This window comes from Bicyclus anynana, chromosome 3, assembly GCF_947172395.1.
Source record: "Bicyclus anynana chromosome 3, ilBicAnyn1.1, whole genome shotgun sequence".
NCBI lineage: Eukaryota > Metazoa > Arthropoda > Insecta > Lepidoptera > Nymphalidae > Bicyclus > Bicyclus anynana.
Window position 1 is genome coordinate 3,127,172 of NC_069085.1, and position 17,455 is coordinate 3,144,626.

The 17,455-nt window shown below is 37.9% G+C and overlaps 1 protein-coding gene across 1 annotated transcript in view; it reads left to right on the plus strand.

Moving 5' to 3' along the window:
* Positions 1-398: 398 nt before the first annotated feature.
* Positions 399-17,455, plus strand: part of LOC112045460 (zinc finger protein chinmo) — a 105,635-nt gene continuing 88,578 nt past the window's right edge. Inside the window, exon 1 of the mRNA XM_052891071.1 lies at positions 399-608. The gene's annotated coding sequence lies outside the window, so the exon portion shown is untranslated. The remainder of the gene's footprint in view (positions 609-17,455) is intronic.

Consider the following 17,455-nt stretch of genomic DNA (forward strand, 5'->3'; position numbering starts at 1 on the left):
CTTGATGAGTACTGTTTACCAACAAAGAATTTAGAAATTAAGGTAGAAAACGCATGTCATTTCATAACTTATTTATTTTCCATTATGTATGTTTTTTTATAAAATGTTATGTAAAATATATTAACCATATCTAAAATTGATCTAAGCCTATTAATCAAATTTATTTTCATTACTATAAGAACTAGTTAATTATAATTATTATTAGGTGTGAAATGTCTAGTGACTAATACCCTCATTTTTAATTTATGTGTTGGTAAACAGTACTCATCAAGAAAGGCTGTAGTATAGTTACTTAATCCGGGTAGATTAATCACAAAGAGGGTAGTTATAAAAAAACTACTTTACTATTCGAATGCGAGCGACGGCCGACCAATGAGACCTGTTAGCGCGACACAGGCAACATTCGACATAAAAAACCCGGAGTCTACGCGGTGCTATGTGCAATTCGGCACTTTCAGACTTCTCGTATTCATTTGTTTTAATGTTGATGTGCACAAGACAACTTGTTAGTATTGAGGCTGCGGTCCAGTGCAAGTGTGTGTGAAGTCATTGTCAAGGTGTGTGAGGAAGCTGTCTCTTGGCGGCTAGGTGGGTTGCAACATCGAAAGGTAAGTGATTTGCTCGTGATTTGGTGATTTACCTTCGTTTTGGTGGTGATAAGTAAACTATCGAATTCCCTAAACAAAGTAAACATAAAGTATTTATGTAATCTTGTAGTAGTATTTATGTAAAATTATGTCTTTTTAATATAAAAATGGAATCAACTTCAAAGATGTATTTCAGTGTTTTTAATTTTAACACAAAACTAGTAAACCGATTTTCATGAAAATGAAATGTAGTCCTGTAATATTAGGATTTATCTGGGGAAAAATTCCTACGAAGTTGAATTTTTGTATACAAGTATAATACGGTGTTATTATGAAGATGTGAAAAATCGACATCGATTTGCAACGAAAAAGTTACAAACGTCAGAAGGTCAAGAAAATCAGTTTTTCGCAAATATTTCGCTACCTATTGCTCGAAGGTTAACAGAGGTCATTATATAAAGGAAATGGTTGAGTATATAAGTATATTTCGGAAATTCGGTTATTCTTCCCCACTTTCACCCCTCACAACTTTTAAACGGATTTTCATCAAACATGAATGAATTCAAAAATTATATTTTTAATAAATTAATTAATGCAAATATATATAACTACAAAGACTATTTTCAACTGAGATTTTGACTAATTGTAATAATTGACATTTTTTTTAAAATTTGACATAATTTTCTCTTATATTGTTTTTTTTGTTTTGTAATTTTGTAGCTTTTGTAATTTAGGTATTGTTCCATTGACACATTTCATAAATATTTTGCACGCCTATAGGCATGACATGTTTGGATCGAATAATTAATTGTATATTTAATTTTATAACAAGTGTAACCCATGTTTAAAGCAAATAAATAAATTATTACTATTATTATTATTATTTCATGTCTAATATCACTCGCACGTAAGTCACCTTTAATAAAAAAAAAAACTAAATTGAAATCGCTTCATCCGTTCGTTAGCTATTGTGCCACAGACTGACAGACAGACAGACACGCCAAACTTATTAAACCCCTCTTTTTGAGTCGATGGTTAAGAAATGAAGTCCTTCGTCTGTAGTCTGCGGTGCTCCTCAAATTTTGTATTTGGCCCTGGGAAACTCTGCCAAGGGATCGTTGTCATGGCAACGCTTTGACTCCGCCAGATCTGAAATTAACAAGCCCTATTGATTATAGAGATCAAAACATCCTAAACTGCCACCTTTATTGTTATTATTACTTTGTACGCGATGAAATTGTTCGCTGCCTGTAAATATTTGACTTGAAATGGAAATAGCTTCATTTTGCAATATATTAGTAACTAATGGATGCCTGCGACTTCGTCGACGCGGAATCTCTGAATAACGACATTTTTTATTTATTATCATCATTATCAACCCATATTCGGCTCACTGAGCTCGAGTCTCATCACAGAATGAGAGGGGTTAGGCCAATAGTCCACCACGCTGGCCCAATGCGGATTGGTAGACTTCACAAACGCAGAGAATTAAGGAAATTCTCTGGTATGCAGGTTTCCTCACGATGTTTTTCCTTCACCGTTTGAGGCACGTGATATTTAATTTCTTAAAATGCACACAACTGAAAAGTTGGGGGTGCATGCCCCGGACCGGATTCGAACCCATACCCTCCGGAATAGGAGGCAGAGGTCATATCCACTGGGCTATCACGGCTCAATATTATCTTATTTATTATATACGACATAAATACATAATACATAATATACTTACTAGTAAATCTTCCTCTTGAATCACTCTTGATGTAAAGAATTAAAATCCATTGCGTACTTTAAACACAAGATTAACTTACTGCACCTAATCGTAAAATCGAATCATTATTTTATTTACAAGACGGAGGTCCTAGGTTCAATCCTTGACAGGGCCGATTGAGGTTTTCTTAGTTGGTCCACGTCTGACTTCGGCCATGGTTAATTACCACCTTACCGGCAAAGACGTACCGAAAGCGATTTAACGTTCCGGTACTATGTCGTGTAGAAACCGAAATGGGTGTGGATTTTCATCCAACTACTAATAAGTTAGCCCGCTTCCATCTTATATTGCATCGTCACTTACCATCAGGTGAGGTTGTAGTCTAGGGCTAACTTGTAAAAAAAATCGTAATTGTAATTTGAGGGTAGAAAAATTTATGGCGTTATTTCGCCCGAAACAGCAATAAGTACCTATCTACTTACTGCTTATTGACCGAAATAAGAAAATTTACCGTAGTATCTACTTCTCCGAACGAATCCTATTCCAAAAGCTTTGACGGCCCCCGTGGCGCAGTGGATTTACAAGACGGAGGACTTGGGTTCGTTAACTGGGCCGATTCAGGTTTTTTTTATTGGTACAGTTCTGGCTGGTGGGAGGCTTCGGCCGTGGCTTACCACCTTACCGGCACAGACGCACCGAAAGCGTAGAAACCGAAAGGGGAGTGCATTTTCATGCAACTCCTAATAAGTCAACCCGCGTCCATTTTAGTTTGCATCATCACCATCATGTAAGGTTGTAGTCAAGGGCTAACTTGTAAAGAAAAAAAAAAAAAAAAACTCTTGAACATTATTTTTATTTTTTATATTCTTTACAAGTTAGCCCTTGACTACAATCTCACCTGATGGTAAGTGATGATGCAGTCTAAGATGGAAGCGGGCTAACTTGTTAGGAGGAGGATGAAAATCCACACCCCTTTCGGTTTCTACACGGCATCGTACCGGAACGCTAAATCGCTTGGCGGTACGTCTTTGCCGGTAGGGTGGTAACTAGCCACGGCCGAAGCCTCCCACCAGCCAGACCTGGACAAATTAAGAAAATCTCAATCTGCCCAGCCGGGAATCGAACCCAGGACCTCCGTCTTGTAAATCCACCGCGCATACCACTGCGCCACGGAGGCCGTCATTTATTGCAGGCACTAGCAAATTGAAACAGATTAAAAGTAGATTGTTCCGATCACCCGCGCAAAGTCAGGGTGGGTAGCTAGTAACAAATAGTTTATCTATATCAGTTTGCATATTTCCCTATAGAGTATCGTATATTCTAAGCGCAACTTTGTTATTTCCTTATTTTCGTGTGTATTATGATAATAAAGGATTAGTCTGATAGCGGGCGACCTTTGGAAGCCGTGACCGTCAGACATATCGAGTTTGTTATGTAACTTCATCTCCTATATTGGCTTGTAAGGTCTTGAGCACATTATCAAAGGGTAAGGTAACATATAGCTTAGGCGGTGACTACACTGAGAGGTATACAAGAAGAGTTAATAGTATGCAAGAAATCGTTTCTTGCTAGGCAATTATCTTATCGCCAAGATAAGGTTTATAATTTTTTTTTTCTTGAGAAAAAATACAGTTATGATCATATGCTAACTTATTCTAAAAACTATACAAATTATGCCCACGTGGAATGGTGGTAAGAATATGGGCTGCTTTTTCCATCGATATAAATCGTTAGATGGGCCCCTATATATTAGAGAACGCACAATTTTATATTATTACCCAAAGACGTGCACGCACATCTTATCTTAGTACGAAACAAGCGCATGCTGTGAGTGGACGTGAAATTAAGAAAGTATTTACTGTATTTTCTTATTTTAATTATGCTTTCATTTTGGAAGTGTAAAAACACAAGCCACAACATGAATAAAGAGAAATGTGTGTACGAGTGATGACGTACTCAATGTGCGATACTAATGACAATTCCGCGACGCTTTGATGCCCATCTAACCATCTACGATCGATGGCTTTTCCATACACGATCGATGGGTTTCCAGGCTGATACTTTGCGCAAAAAATGAGCCAGCCCTTCTGTAACCAGGCCAGAAATTTTTTGACTCTGCGACTCCGTCGCCCAAGGGTCTCCACGGCAGAAGAATCAAAATAATATGTAAAAAGTCAAAAAGGCATACTTATATGCCACTTACCGGTTTCCGCTTTTTGTGCTACGGCTCATGGTCTTGATTCAGTTAAGTATTAAGCTTACTGAACCGATTTTGAAAATTCATTTACCACTACAAAGCAACGTTATTTGGGTGTGTGAGCTATATTTTATCATCGTATTTTCACGGGAACGGGAACTACGAGTGTAAAATAGGGCGTCGACTAGTATCTTATACAACAAAAAATACAACCAATAGGCTAAAATTAGTACACAAACGACGGAAATATCGCTGAACATGCATAAAAATAGAAAGCCGTGATAGCCCAGTGGATATGACACAGGGATATGACACAGGGCAGTTGTGTGCATTTAAAAAAAAAATATCACGTGTCTCAGACGGTGAAGGAAAAACATCGTGATGAAACATACATACAGCCGAAAATAGAACGTCTTCTTTTTTGGAAGTTGTTTAAAAATAAAACAATATAAAAACCAAGTTCCCACAAAACGTGGTTAATTTAAACTATGGATCGATCGTTTGTTGTAACTTGTATTATCGACGAAGTTCCAAAGTTATTGTAATAACGCGTTGCAACCCGGGCGGGTTCACTAAACACAATCACTTGAATCATGAACGAACAATGCTTGCGTTAATTAAAATTGCTATTATAGGAGCCGCTCATTGTACTCTGGTATGCATGGACAAAGAACATCTATTATAAGGCATCCTACACGCGTATCAAATAGCAGTTATATACCTATTACTTTTATAATAAAACTAGATGACCCGGCATACATATAACGTTAGTCTGCCTTACAAAAATCGTGATAAAAACCGGACACCGAGGGTTCTGTATACAAAAATCGTTATGAAAACCGGACAAGTACGAGTCGGACTCGCCTACTGAGGGTTCTGTATGTAAAATCTTTATAAATAATTCAAAAATATTTATTTATAAAGTTAATATTTGTAATGTTAAGAGCGACGCGACGTATTTTTTTAGAATGATTAATACATACATAAATACTTTAAGATTGAGTTTTTAACCGACTTCCAAAAAGGAGGAGGTTCTACGTTCAGCTGTACGTTTTTTTTTTTTTTTTTTTTTATGTATGTCCAGCGATAATTCCGTCAATTATGGACCGATTTTGAAAATTCTTTTTTTGTTTTGTAGGGTTTACTTCCAGGGTGGTCCCATTTTTTTCATGTCAGGATCTGATGATGGCATCCTGGAGAAATTGAGGGGAACTTTCGAAAGTTGTAGAGACGGCTAGTACGTTTATTAGTGTTTCCATAAGGTATTTTAAACCACTACAACTTTATGAAGGTTTGGAGTTGGTCTGATGATGGAGCCGAAACACAGACGATGGAACTCGTCAAGGATTTACAGCAGTCACCTTTTGTTTGGGCTTGATTAATTTGTATTGATGAGTACTTTCCACCTATATGGGTTGTGACTGTATTAAGGGTCTGGTGATGAAGACGAGGGACAGTGAAGAGAACTCCTCGACGGTTCACAGTAGCTACCTTGTGTTTGGACTTGATAAATTTGTATTGATGAGAACTTTCCACCTAGATGGATTGTGACTGTATTAAGGGTCTGATGATGAAGACGAGGGACAGTGAAGAGAACTCCTCGACGGTTCACAGTAGCTACCTTGTGTTTAGACTTGATAAATTTGTATTGATGAGAACTTTCCACCTATATGGATTGCGACTGTATTAAGGATCTGGTGATGAAGACGAAGCACAGTGAAGAGAACTCCTCGACGGCTCACAGTAGCTACCTTGTGTTTGGACTTGATAATTTTGTATTGATAAGAACTTTCCACTTAGATAGGTTGTGACTGTACACACGCAGTGGGTATGCTAACACTAAAAATAAAAAAATAAAAATTTTAATAAAAAAATTCAACCGACTTCCAACTCAAAAAATAACTTTAACTAAAAAGCAAAAAATAACATCCTACCTATGTGCTACCTTCTGATCAGTTTGAAGGCGGTGCCAAGCCAGTGTGTTTTAATTAAAGCTGTTTCTGGAATAACCACAGAAATTTTGTAGTTTAAACGTATTTAATTAAAACATCACTGGCTTGGCACCGCCTTCAAACTGATCAGAAGGTAGCACATAGGTAGGATGTTATTTTTTGCTTTTTAGTTAAAGTTATTTTTTGAGTTGGAAGTCGGTTGAATTTTTTTATTAAATTTTTTTTTATTATTATTTTTTACTTTTTAAATGGAACGATGATCCAGATGATCCAGATTACGGCCAGTTTCTTCATTTAAAGCTAAAGTAACAGTAAAAGTAGTAAGTAGTAAAGAAGACTTTATTTTTCAGTGAATAAGAGCGTCACTTTTGATTTATGACGTTACTTTGACTGTTACTTGCGATGAAGAAACTGGCCGTAAGGCATTTAAAACCCCAAGAAGTACTTTCTTCCGTCACCAATTTCGGCCGGAAAGCAGTATTGTATTGTATTTTAGTCTTAATACCTACGCTTCAAGTTGATGGACAGAGGGCAGCACATTATAGGACATCTTCCTTGCATAGAATCCGAGGTGTTCCTCTGTTTAATAGTGATAGATCTTACCAACAACAGGCTAATTCACTAACTTTGACGTACGTTAGTTGACATATACGTAATTGAGATTCTATGTAAAAAATGTCATCCGGTGCCGACTGACAACCTTAAGTGGATATCATACAGTAGGTAGATGACATTTCTCAGTAGATTTAATATTTATTTTAATAAGTTGTTAATAAAAACCAAATTAGTGAATAGGCAAGCTGCTTGCCCATCTGCTTAGTTTAAAAGTCATTATAATACATGACAAAATGTTCCCATAGTTCCAACAATAGTTCAAAGGGTGGGATTCGAACCTGCAACCTCTCCACAATTTTTTTTTCAAAAAAGCTTTATTATTTAAGCTAATATTATACTAAAGACGTAAGAATTAATCGGTTGAACTGACTGGACTGATTTTGAAATTTCTTTCACTGAAAACAACATTATAACTTGTACATAATAAAGTGAGTAACATAGGCTATATTTTATCCTCACAGGCTATATTTAATTCCGGGATAAACGGGAGTGGGAACTACTCGGGTGACACCGCGGGGTTCTGCTAGTAACTATACCCCGGTACACGTTTCTTAGGCACGTGTAAATAACGCCTAAGCATTATGCAATTGGTCGGCCTTTTTTAACGCTGACGTCAACCCACTACTTCGGAGGTGGCAGGTTCATGGACAAAATACCAAGTTCACGTTTTCGACTAGCATCGGCTATCGCATGCCGCGAGTACCTACTAGATTCGCTAGGGTTGGCACAACGAACTTCGTATTTACTTCATTTTACCATAACCTCTCCTTCATCAAATGTAATCGTCCTATACGTATTTTACAGAAGTAATGAGTGTCTATATGTCATCCTTGTTCTTTTTACTACACGTAATGTAAGTTACAGCGTGAAAGAAATAGGTTTAAACAGGCTTCTCAAAACCAAATCTATTTTAAATTTCAGCCAAATCGCTTCAGGAGCCGCTGTACAAAGGAGAAACAAACATACACACTAACACACACACAAAAACTTTCGGATTTATATGTTACTGTGATAGTGTGATGAGATGTGATTATTTTAATAGCAGACGCCCTCGACTTCATCCGTGTGAAATTCAGTTTTTCACAAATCCCGTAGGAACCATTGATTTTTTCGGGATGAAAAGTAGCCTATGTGTTAATCCAGGGTATAATCTATCATTTTTAATTAATAATTTTAATTAATTAATAATAGTTTACATTATTAAAAGGTCTCTGGTTTACATAGGATGTTGAACTGTGTACGTGGCGGCACCTGAACTAGGTCCTAACTGAAAATCAGTGCTGCATACTTTTTTTTGGATAGGAAGTATGTAGCAAAATGCTGAGTTAGGGCCTTTTTCTAGGTTATGCCACATATTGCAGGGCGTTCTTCTTTTTTTGTTTTAGCTATAAGTTATATATTTAAAATTTATTAATGTAATGTGTGGCACTGCCTAAAAATAAGGATATTTCTTTCTTTCTTTTTTCTTTTTTTTTTTAAGATTTCAGCCAAATCGGTTCAGTAGTTGCGGCGTTAAAGAGTAAGTAACAAACATCCAAACAAATAAACATTCCTATAATTTTCGCGTTTATAGTGTTAGTAGGATAATCGTGCAGTGTCCCACACGGATAATAAAATAATCTGGGCCTCTAGCCAAGGTCCACATATCAATTCTCTTACTACAAATGCTTCTAAAACTAAAAATTGTATGGGGATGACATTCGTTATCGATAGGTCACGTGATCAACATCTCAATCGCTTTTGCGTTAGCGTTTGTAGAAAGAGAATTGATGTGTCACTGATGTGATGTGTTTACAGGCACTTACGTTGTAAACGAAGCATATTTAATGTAAATTAATTTTGAATTAAAATACCATCGGATAGGATAATCATATTTGGCACAAAAACTAATTCAGCGTAGAAAAAATACAATGGTTTATCTAATCATTATGATAGCAAATACATGCTAAGTGGGTAACGTGTGTTAGTAGGAAACGGAAATGTTGGTTTATGTTGTTTACAATAATAGTAATAAAATATAATAAATTGTGGAATTGGCAACCCTGTATCGGAAATTAAAAAAAAAAAAACAAAATTTTTTTTCAAATATTGGGCTACAAATTATCAATTTGAAAATCAAAAATTTACATTTGTATAAAGACAGCCTGACAGCCCTATCACCTACATTATATTATACCTACCTACTTTATTTCTACTTACTGCGTCGTGAGGTTTCGGTACTCAAATCGGTTTGTTTATAGCAATAGAGACATTCCAAATTAAGGTTGCGCGCACAATTTTATAATTTACATTAATAATACCCTCACTTTTATACACGACTGTGGAGTTCACCTGTTTTATTTAATTGATATACAGCAAAAGTCATTTTGAAGCATAACAATGCTCGGGCCAATAATCGATCCTTCTATATAGAAGAATAACTTCGTTTTCTCTTAGAAAAATGTTTAGAGGTTGACAGATTATGTGTAAAGATTTTTAATAGCTTAATTATATATACAGTAAAAGCTCATTATTCGAGGGGGATACGTTCTCTAAATGTGTCGCGAATACAGAAACCGTGAATATGGAATGGTATTTTATATGGGATACGTTCTTGGGTGACAAAATAAATAACAAATATATAAAGAAAAAACAATTAATTGAAGTTATTGATTAACTATTATCTTCACTCTTAGACAATGGTTTGAGGAATTTTGAATTTTTTTCTGGCTTGACAATTTTTAAAAGCTTCTATTCAAAATGATTTTAAGCAATGGCATTCTTAAACCATCCATTCGCAATTTTGGCAATAGGTATTTAAGTTAAAGTTAAATATATAGGTAGGTATAGGCAAGTTAAAGTTTTAATTTGCAGATTTTACGTCAGTTTCGTCGGTCAGATCCGCGAATAACGAAATATTTATTTAAAAAGGAGTATGTACTGTATGTATGGAGTAATTACTGTATTATAAATTTTTTCCATGAAAAAATGTTAGCCTTAAAATATTGGTGAGAATTACACCTCTATAGGTACCAATGCAGCCTGGATTTTATTGGTATTAGAATAAGAATACTTATATATTTGAAATTGTACTTAAAATTAATCAATTAAATTGATAACATCCGCCGAGTTCAAGATTTATTGCCAAGATAACGTTTTATGCTCATGACTATTTTTTCATTAATAATTTTTTACATACTTACATAAAACAGTTTCTTATCATAACAGTATTTTATCTTTTACGTTATTAACATCTGTTTGCCTTATGTTGTCTTTACCTAGTTTTCATGTGGAGATTTTTATTTAGTACTCTGTTCTATTATTATCTAAGGCTGCATTTGTTTTTATTTCAGTTGAAAGATTTTAATCATCATCAATTATATCATGGCGGTGCTGCTGCATCAGCAGAGACCCTCAAGCGGCGCGAATACAGCAATCTCGTCGGAGATTATGTATTTGAGCCGTTTGCGGTCGAAACGCTAGGCCCGTGGGTCCGAGTACTCGCGTCTCGCTTTATTATTAAATTTATTAAATTATTTATTTATTATTTATTTATTAAATTATTTATTTATTAGAAATCGCAAAGCGATTAATCGACGCCTCCCGTGAACAGAAGGCTGGCCTACATTTAAGTCAGAGAATCGATATTGCTATACAACGTGGCATACTGCCACTGCAAGTTACCATCCTACCGACAAAGACGTACCGCCAAGCGATTAAGCGTTCCGGTACGATGTCGTGTAGAAACCGAAAGGAGTGTGGATTTTCATCCTCCTCCTAACAAGTTAGCCTTCGTCCATCTTAGATTGCATCATCACTTACCATCAGGTGAGATTGTGACTTTTTCAAAAGAGCAACTGTTGAGTTTCTTGCCGGTATCTTCTCAGCAGAACCTGCCTTCCGAACCGGTGGTAGAATAGTCAACTAAATACAACAAATAGTCAACTGACGTGTCAAAAGTGCTTTTAAACTGAGCCTACTTGAAATAAATGATTTTTGATTTGATTTGATTTGTAATCAAGGGCTAACTTGTAAAGAATAAAAAAAGAGTAAATGTTGCACTAGTAAGCGCAGTGTTGGCCGACCCCCCACCAGGTGGACTGACGACATCAAGCGAGTCGCAGAGATTCGCTGGATGCAGGTGGCTCAGTATCGTGATGTTTGGAAGTCCCTACAAAAGGCCTATGTCCTGCAGTGGACGTCCATCGGCTGATATGATGATGATGATGATGAAATGTTACATAATCGTTTTCAATACTTCTATTGCCATTTAATTGAATAATCAGCAAAATATTATGAGTAGGTTTCGTCGAAAAAGTTGCTCTATTATTATATCTAAGTAATCGTGAAGGCCACGATCCAACCGCCTAATATTGTAACGCGAAACCAGCAAAACGGGTAATACATCGGAAAAGGCATTTTGAACTTGTTTGCAACTAAATTTATACGCAAGTAGTTCGGTCAAAGTTTCATCCACGAATGTCAATGAATTATTATAAGGTAACCTCTCTGACGCAGTTGCTGGACTAAAAGGTACGAAATTCCGAATCATCATCATTATATCAGCCGATGGACGTCTACTGCAGGACATAGGCCTAGGCCATAGGTAGGGACTTCCAAACATCACGATACTGAGCCGCTTGCATCTAGCGAATCCCTGCGACTTGCTTGATGTCGTCAGTTGGGGGGTCGGCCAACACTGCGGGGTCGCCATTCCAGCAATTTGGGACCCCAACGTCCACCGGCTCTTCAAACTATGTGCTCCGCCCATTGCCACTCTCTGCCTTTCTGGCTTAGGATACTGATGACTTGAACTATATTTAGAATATCCTGAATTCGTTTCTTTTAAACTAATATTAAATAGATATAACTTTTTGTTTGATTCATCATCATCATTATCAACCCATATTCGCCTCACTGCTGAGCTCGAGTCTCCTCTTAGAATGAGAGGGGTTAGGCCAATAGTCCACCACGCTGGCCCAATGCGGATTGGCAGACTTCACACACGCAGAGAATTAAGAAAATTCTGTGGTATGCAGGATTCCTCACGATGTTTTCTTACTTTCCTTCACAGTTTGAGACACGTGATATTTAAATTCTTAAAATGCACGCAAATGAAAAGTTGGAGGTGCATCCCCAGACCGGATTCGAACCCACGCCCTCAGGAATCGGAGGCAGAGGTCACTGGGCTATCACGGCGTTTTGTTTGGTTGGTTATTACAAATAAGCTCCAAAACAACTGGACCGGTTTTTAAAATTATTTAACCACTGGAAAACTACGTTATTTGCGAGTAAGATATGTTATAGTCTTCCCGTATTCCCACAGGAATGGGAACTCCGCGAGTGTAACCGCGGAAGAATACCGCTAATTATAAAATACGCGATGATCAAAGTTTTTGTCTTGATCTTGATACAACTATAAAAGTCACTTAATAAAGTACCTATTGTGATTTTTTTTATGATCATTATGTCTATGGAATAACCATAGATAATTTATCAATCATATAAGTGTTTCTACAGTAGTGGCGAGCCATGGTATATCTAGAATTTTAAACAAAATTATGCGTGTCATGCATAACATACTCGTATCATCTGACAACGTACTAACAACGTTCGTCCGATCGTAGGCGTCCACTTATCCGCATCGTACGCATCGGACGCATCCCATCCAACGGATTTTCAATTTACGGGCGAATTTCATACTAATATTACAAAGCAGAAGAGTTTGTTTGTTTGTTTGATTGAACGCGCTAGTCTCAGGAACTACTGGTCCGATTTGAAAAATTCTTTCAGTGTTAGATAGCCTATTTATCGAGGAAGGCTATAGGCTATATTTTATCCCCGTATTCTTACGGGAACGGGAACCACGCGGGTGAAACCGCGCGGCGTCAGCTAGTCTACCATAAAGTCCGTTCGATGCGACCCATAGGATACGGATCAGTGGACACACTTAGTATGACTTTCTATACAAAGGATCCTACAATCCTTTTAATGCGATCCGTTCGATACGTACGATGCATCCGATACGTACGATGCGGATCAGTGGACGCCTGTCACAACTCTGCTATTTGGTGACGATGTTTGACGGCCTCCGTGGCGCAGTGGTATGCGCGGTGGTTTTACAAATCGGAGGTCCTGGGTTCGATCCCCGGCTGGACAGATTGAGATTTTCTTAATTAGTCCAGGTCTGGCTGGTGGGAGGCTTCGGACGTGGCTAGTTACCACCCTACCGGCAAAGACGTACCGCCAAGCGATTTAGCGTTCCGGTACGATGTCGTGTAGAAACCGAAAGGATTGTGGATTTTCATCCTCCTCCTAACAAGTTTGCCCGCTTTCATCTAAGACTACATCATCACTTACCATCAGGTGAGATTGTAGTCAAGGGCTAACTTGTAAAGAATAAAAAAAAAAAATAATAATTTCCGTGTATCCTTACGTCATTCTCTCCGATGTACGGGGATGTCACACTTCTCTCAAAATGAACTTCTTGTAAAAAAGTAATATATACCTACTCAAAATTTCAAAGTCCGACCGAGTGTTTAAACCTTCTATTTACTAAACCAGAGAGGTATTTACCCATCATCATGGCTGGAATTTAAACGGCATTAAAACCGTTGAAGACTGCATCACTGTATCCCGTGACCACTCGCTATCAAAAGTCGTCGTGATCAAACAAACCTGTTCAGCATATAAAAAACCACCACTAGAATACCATTGCCTAAATAATTAATACTAAATAGCAGTGCGTACAAGGATGTATGCAAACGAGTTTTTTTTTTTAAATATCGTGTTAGCATAATTATTGGTAGAGTCAACAAAAATAGACGATTCGCTTATATGTTTGACACGCGTAAAGTTGGTGATATTTCTTTGCGTCCAGTGCATTTCATATAATTGAAAAAACTAATTAAAAAAAATTAACAACAAAACAACTACAAAATGTATCCTAAATTCTAACTACAAATGATACACTACACGATTTTCGTAATATCTGATACATTCTTAACTTTATATCTCAAAAAGTATTACACCGAATATGATGAAACTTGCACTGTTCCCTTTTTTTTTTATTCTATACAAGTTAGCCCTTGACTACAATCTCACCTGATGGTAAGTGATGATGTAGTCTTAGATGGAAGCGGGCAAACTTGTTAGGAGGAGGATGAAAATCCACAATCCTTTCGGTTTCTACACGACATCGTACCGGAACGCTAAATCGCTTAGCGGTACGTCTTTGCCGGTAGGGTGGTAACTAGCTACGGCCGAAGCCTCCCACCAGCCAGACCTGGACAAATTAAGAAAATCTCAATCAGCCGGGAATCGAACCCATGACCTCCGTTTTGTAAATCCACCGCGCATACCACTGCGCCACGGAGGCTGTCAAAAAGGAGGCCCTAAGTTGTAGTATTTAAAATAAATGTTTGTAGATGAAAACAAAAATAAGTATGATACTACTTCTTTGGACAAGGTATTACATATTTTTTTTATTATAGTAGAAGGCGAAAATAAAGCAATTTACGGCCAAATAAAATTGTATGAACTGTATTTCTTAAATAACTTCAAAAGGCCGAGATCACTAATATGTATTATGACAATAATTTATTACTACACAGTTACTGTTTAGGTAACTATATAAAAACTATATATTAAAGATTAAATATAAATAAATCAGGGGAAATCATCCTATTCCAAAGCTTTTTAAAATGAATAAAAAAAATTGGGGTTATTTAAATGTACAAATAACGACATGAATTGTATAAGCAATGCAAGAATATGTGTACTAAACATTTTCAGGCTGCAAATTATAAAATCATTATCATAACAATACCAAAATTATATGAAGTGGATAAGTTTTACATTCAACCTCATTTCAGAATCGGCATCGGTTTTTCAGTGAGTCAGCCTTACAGGTGCCTCTGATCGATCGGCTGCAAAGTTAGGCTGCGCCCGTTTACACGGAAGTCGAGAATTTTCCCCTTGCACGTGTATTTGACTTGTCTGTGTGCGTTCGAACGGCCTGCAACCAGGCGAGGTCGCCCACATTTGATCTGTGCAAATTTCGTGCGCTGAGGTCTGTGACCGTTTCCAGGGCCGCACGTTCGTATCTCTCAATTTTTGCTTGTTAATTATAAAAATAATGCGTTATATAAGCTATCGCTGTCTCGCTTACGAGCAAGCGTATGCCATAAGCGCGCGCTGCTCTAACGTCCTGCGGCGCACACAGCAACGGCGGCTAGAAAAATACATTCACGAATTTCGGCTGTCCTGTGCGTGTGTGCGTGAATGACGTTATCGTACAATGCGATTACAGGGCGGCATTGGAAATTTTTCTGTTTATTTTTATTGCGATGACGATTTGTACGCTATCTGAACGATATTTATACGTTTTGATTATTGTAATGGATGCGTTTTTTTGCGTATTTAATGTTTGTTTTAGATTTTTTTTTGTAACTGTAATAGTTTTTTAGATATAGCGTACGAAAGTGTAAACGGTGCATAGATTGGGTTGTCTATTGAAATTCGGCTCTGTGCTTACACGTGTCTCGTTGTTGTCCCCTGGATGCGATCTTTGGCAGTCATTGTATGCAGTCATCGTGTATTTGCGCACTAGTTCCCCCTCCCCGCACCGCGTTCCTCCCCCGCGCGTCTATAGCTCACGCGTTTATAGGCCGTAATAACCTATTGCGTATGGACTGCATTCCAATGGCACGTATCGCCCACCGCGTTCGCACGCACTTAGATAACTTAAAGGATGACTTTATTATGCAAATTGCACGTTTTTGTGTGTGAGTTAGGCCACATTAAACATCATTATGGTTTGCACTTTAATTTTTGAACACTTCCGTGTACCGATCGTGTTTTGGAATGTAGTATTTTTTTAGCGCAGTTGTGTTCTGGGTTCTATTCCTCAGCATTTTTAGCCTACTTTAAGAGCCTGCTTCAGCTTCAGTTATGCTACTCCACTGCGGGTAGGCGAATATTATTTAGTTCTATAACGATCACTATTAGATTTTAATGATTAGAGGTACGGGGGTGCAATATCCTACCGACAAAAACGTAGAGCCTTCCGGTAGATATGATGCCGCGCAGAAACCGTCAGAGTTATGGTCTCTACGAGACACTGTAGATACCTATTCCATGTAAGCCGCTACCGTCTAATGCTAGCCACTCACCATCCAATAAGTCCACATACCTGCAGCGCTAACGGCTTCACATCCGATAAAACTGATCGTGTTGGTCGCTGGTGCATGACATCATGCTGATGCCGAGGTGAGTGACTAACATAAGACTAAGAGGAAGTCTTAGATGGTAGCATTTCACGAATGATGATGACTCGTCAACTGCTACCTAAGACTTCAACGTCATTCGTCAACTAATATCAGGCGAGATGGCACTCAGGGGCTAACTTGTCTTTCAATAAATAAAAGTTAGTTCTTTCGTAAGAACAGCTGCAAGTTAAATTTAAAAAAAAAAAAAAAAAAAGCAGGGCATTGCTCGTATAATTTTTATGCAGTAATCTTTTTTTTATTTTATTCTGTACAAGTTATCCCTTGACTACAATCTCACCTGATGGTAAGTGATGATGCAGTCTAAGATGGAAGCGGGCTAACTTGTTAGGAGGAGGATGAAAATCCACACCCCTTTTGGTTTCTACACGACATCGTATCGGAACGCTAAATCGCTTGGCGGTACGTCTTTGCCGGTAGGGTGGTAACTAGTCATGGCCGAAGCCTCCCACCAGCCAGACCTGGACAAATTAAGAAAATCTCAATCTGCCCAGCCGGGGATCGAACCCAGGACCTCCGTCTTGTAAATCCACCGCGCATACAGTGGTATGCGCGGCCATTGACGGCCATTGACGGCCTCCGTGGCGCAGTGGCGCCACGGAGGCCGTCTCTTCAAATCTTGTAAGCATTTGTTACTAAATTTGTAGAACCGTGAAGAAAGTACCTAAGCCAAAAAAATCATGTACCTAAAGTTATCGCTGAATAAATTGAATAATTAAAGTGTCGCTTAACTCTATCCATTTAAAATAGCTAGTTCTTAAACTAAAGATAAATAATTATTATGTAGATTGTGTTTTTGTAGTGTCATCATCGTCAGAACTCTTTCAGACATCCCATTGTAAATTTTATTTACACATTATTATAAATTAATTATGCATCATCATCATCATCATCATATCAGCCGAAGGACGTCCATACGCCTTTTGAAGGGACTTCCAAACATCACGATACTGAGCCACCTGCATCCAGCGAATCGCTGCGACTCGCTTGATGTCGTCAGTCCACCTGGTGGGGGGTCGACCAACACTGCGCTTATTAGTGCAGGGTCGCCATTCCAGCACTTTGGGACCCCAACGTCCATCGGCTCTTCGAACTATGTGCCCCGCCCACTTCAGCTATGTCGTTGAGCT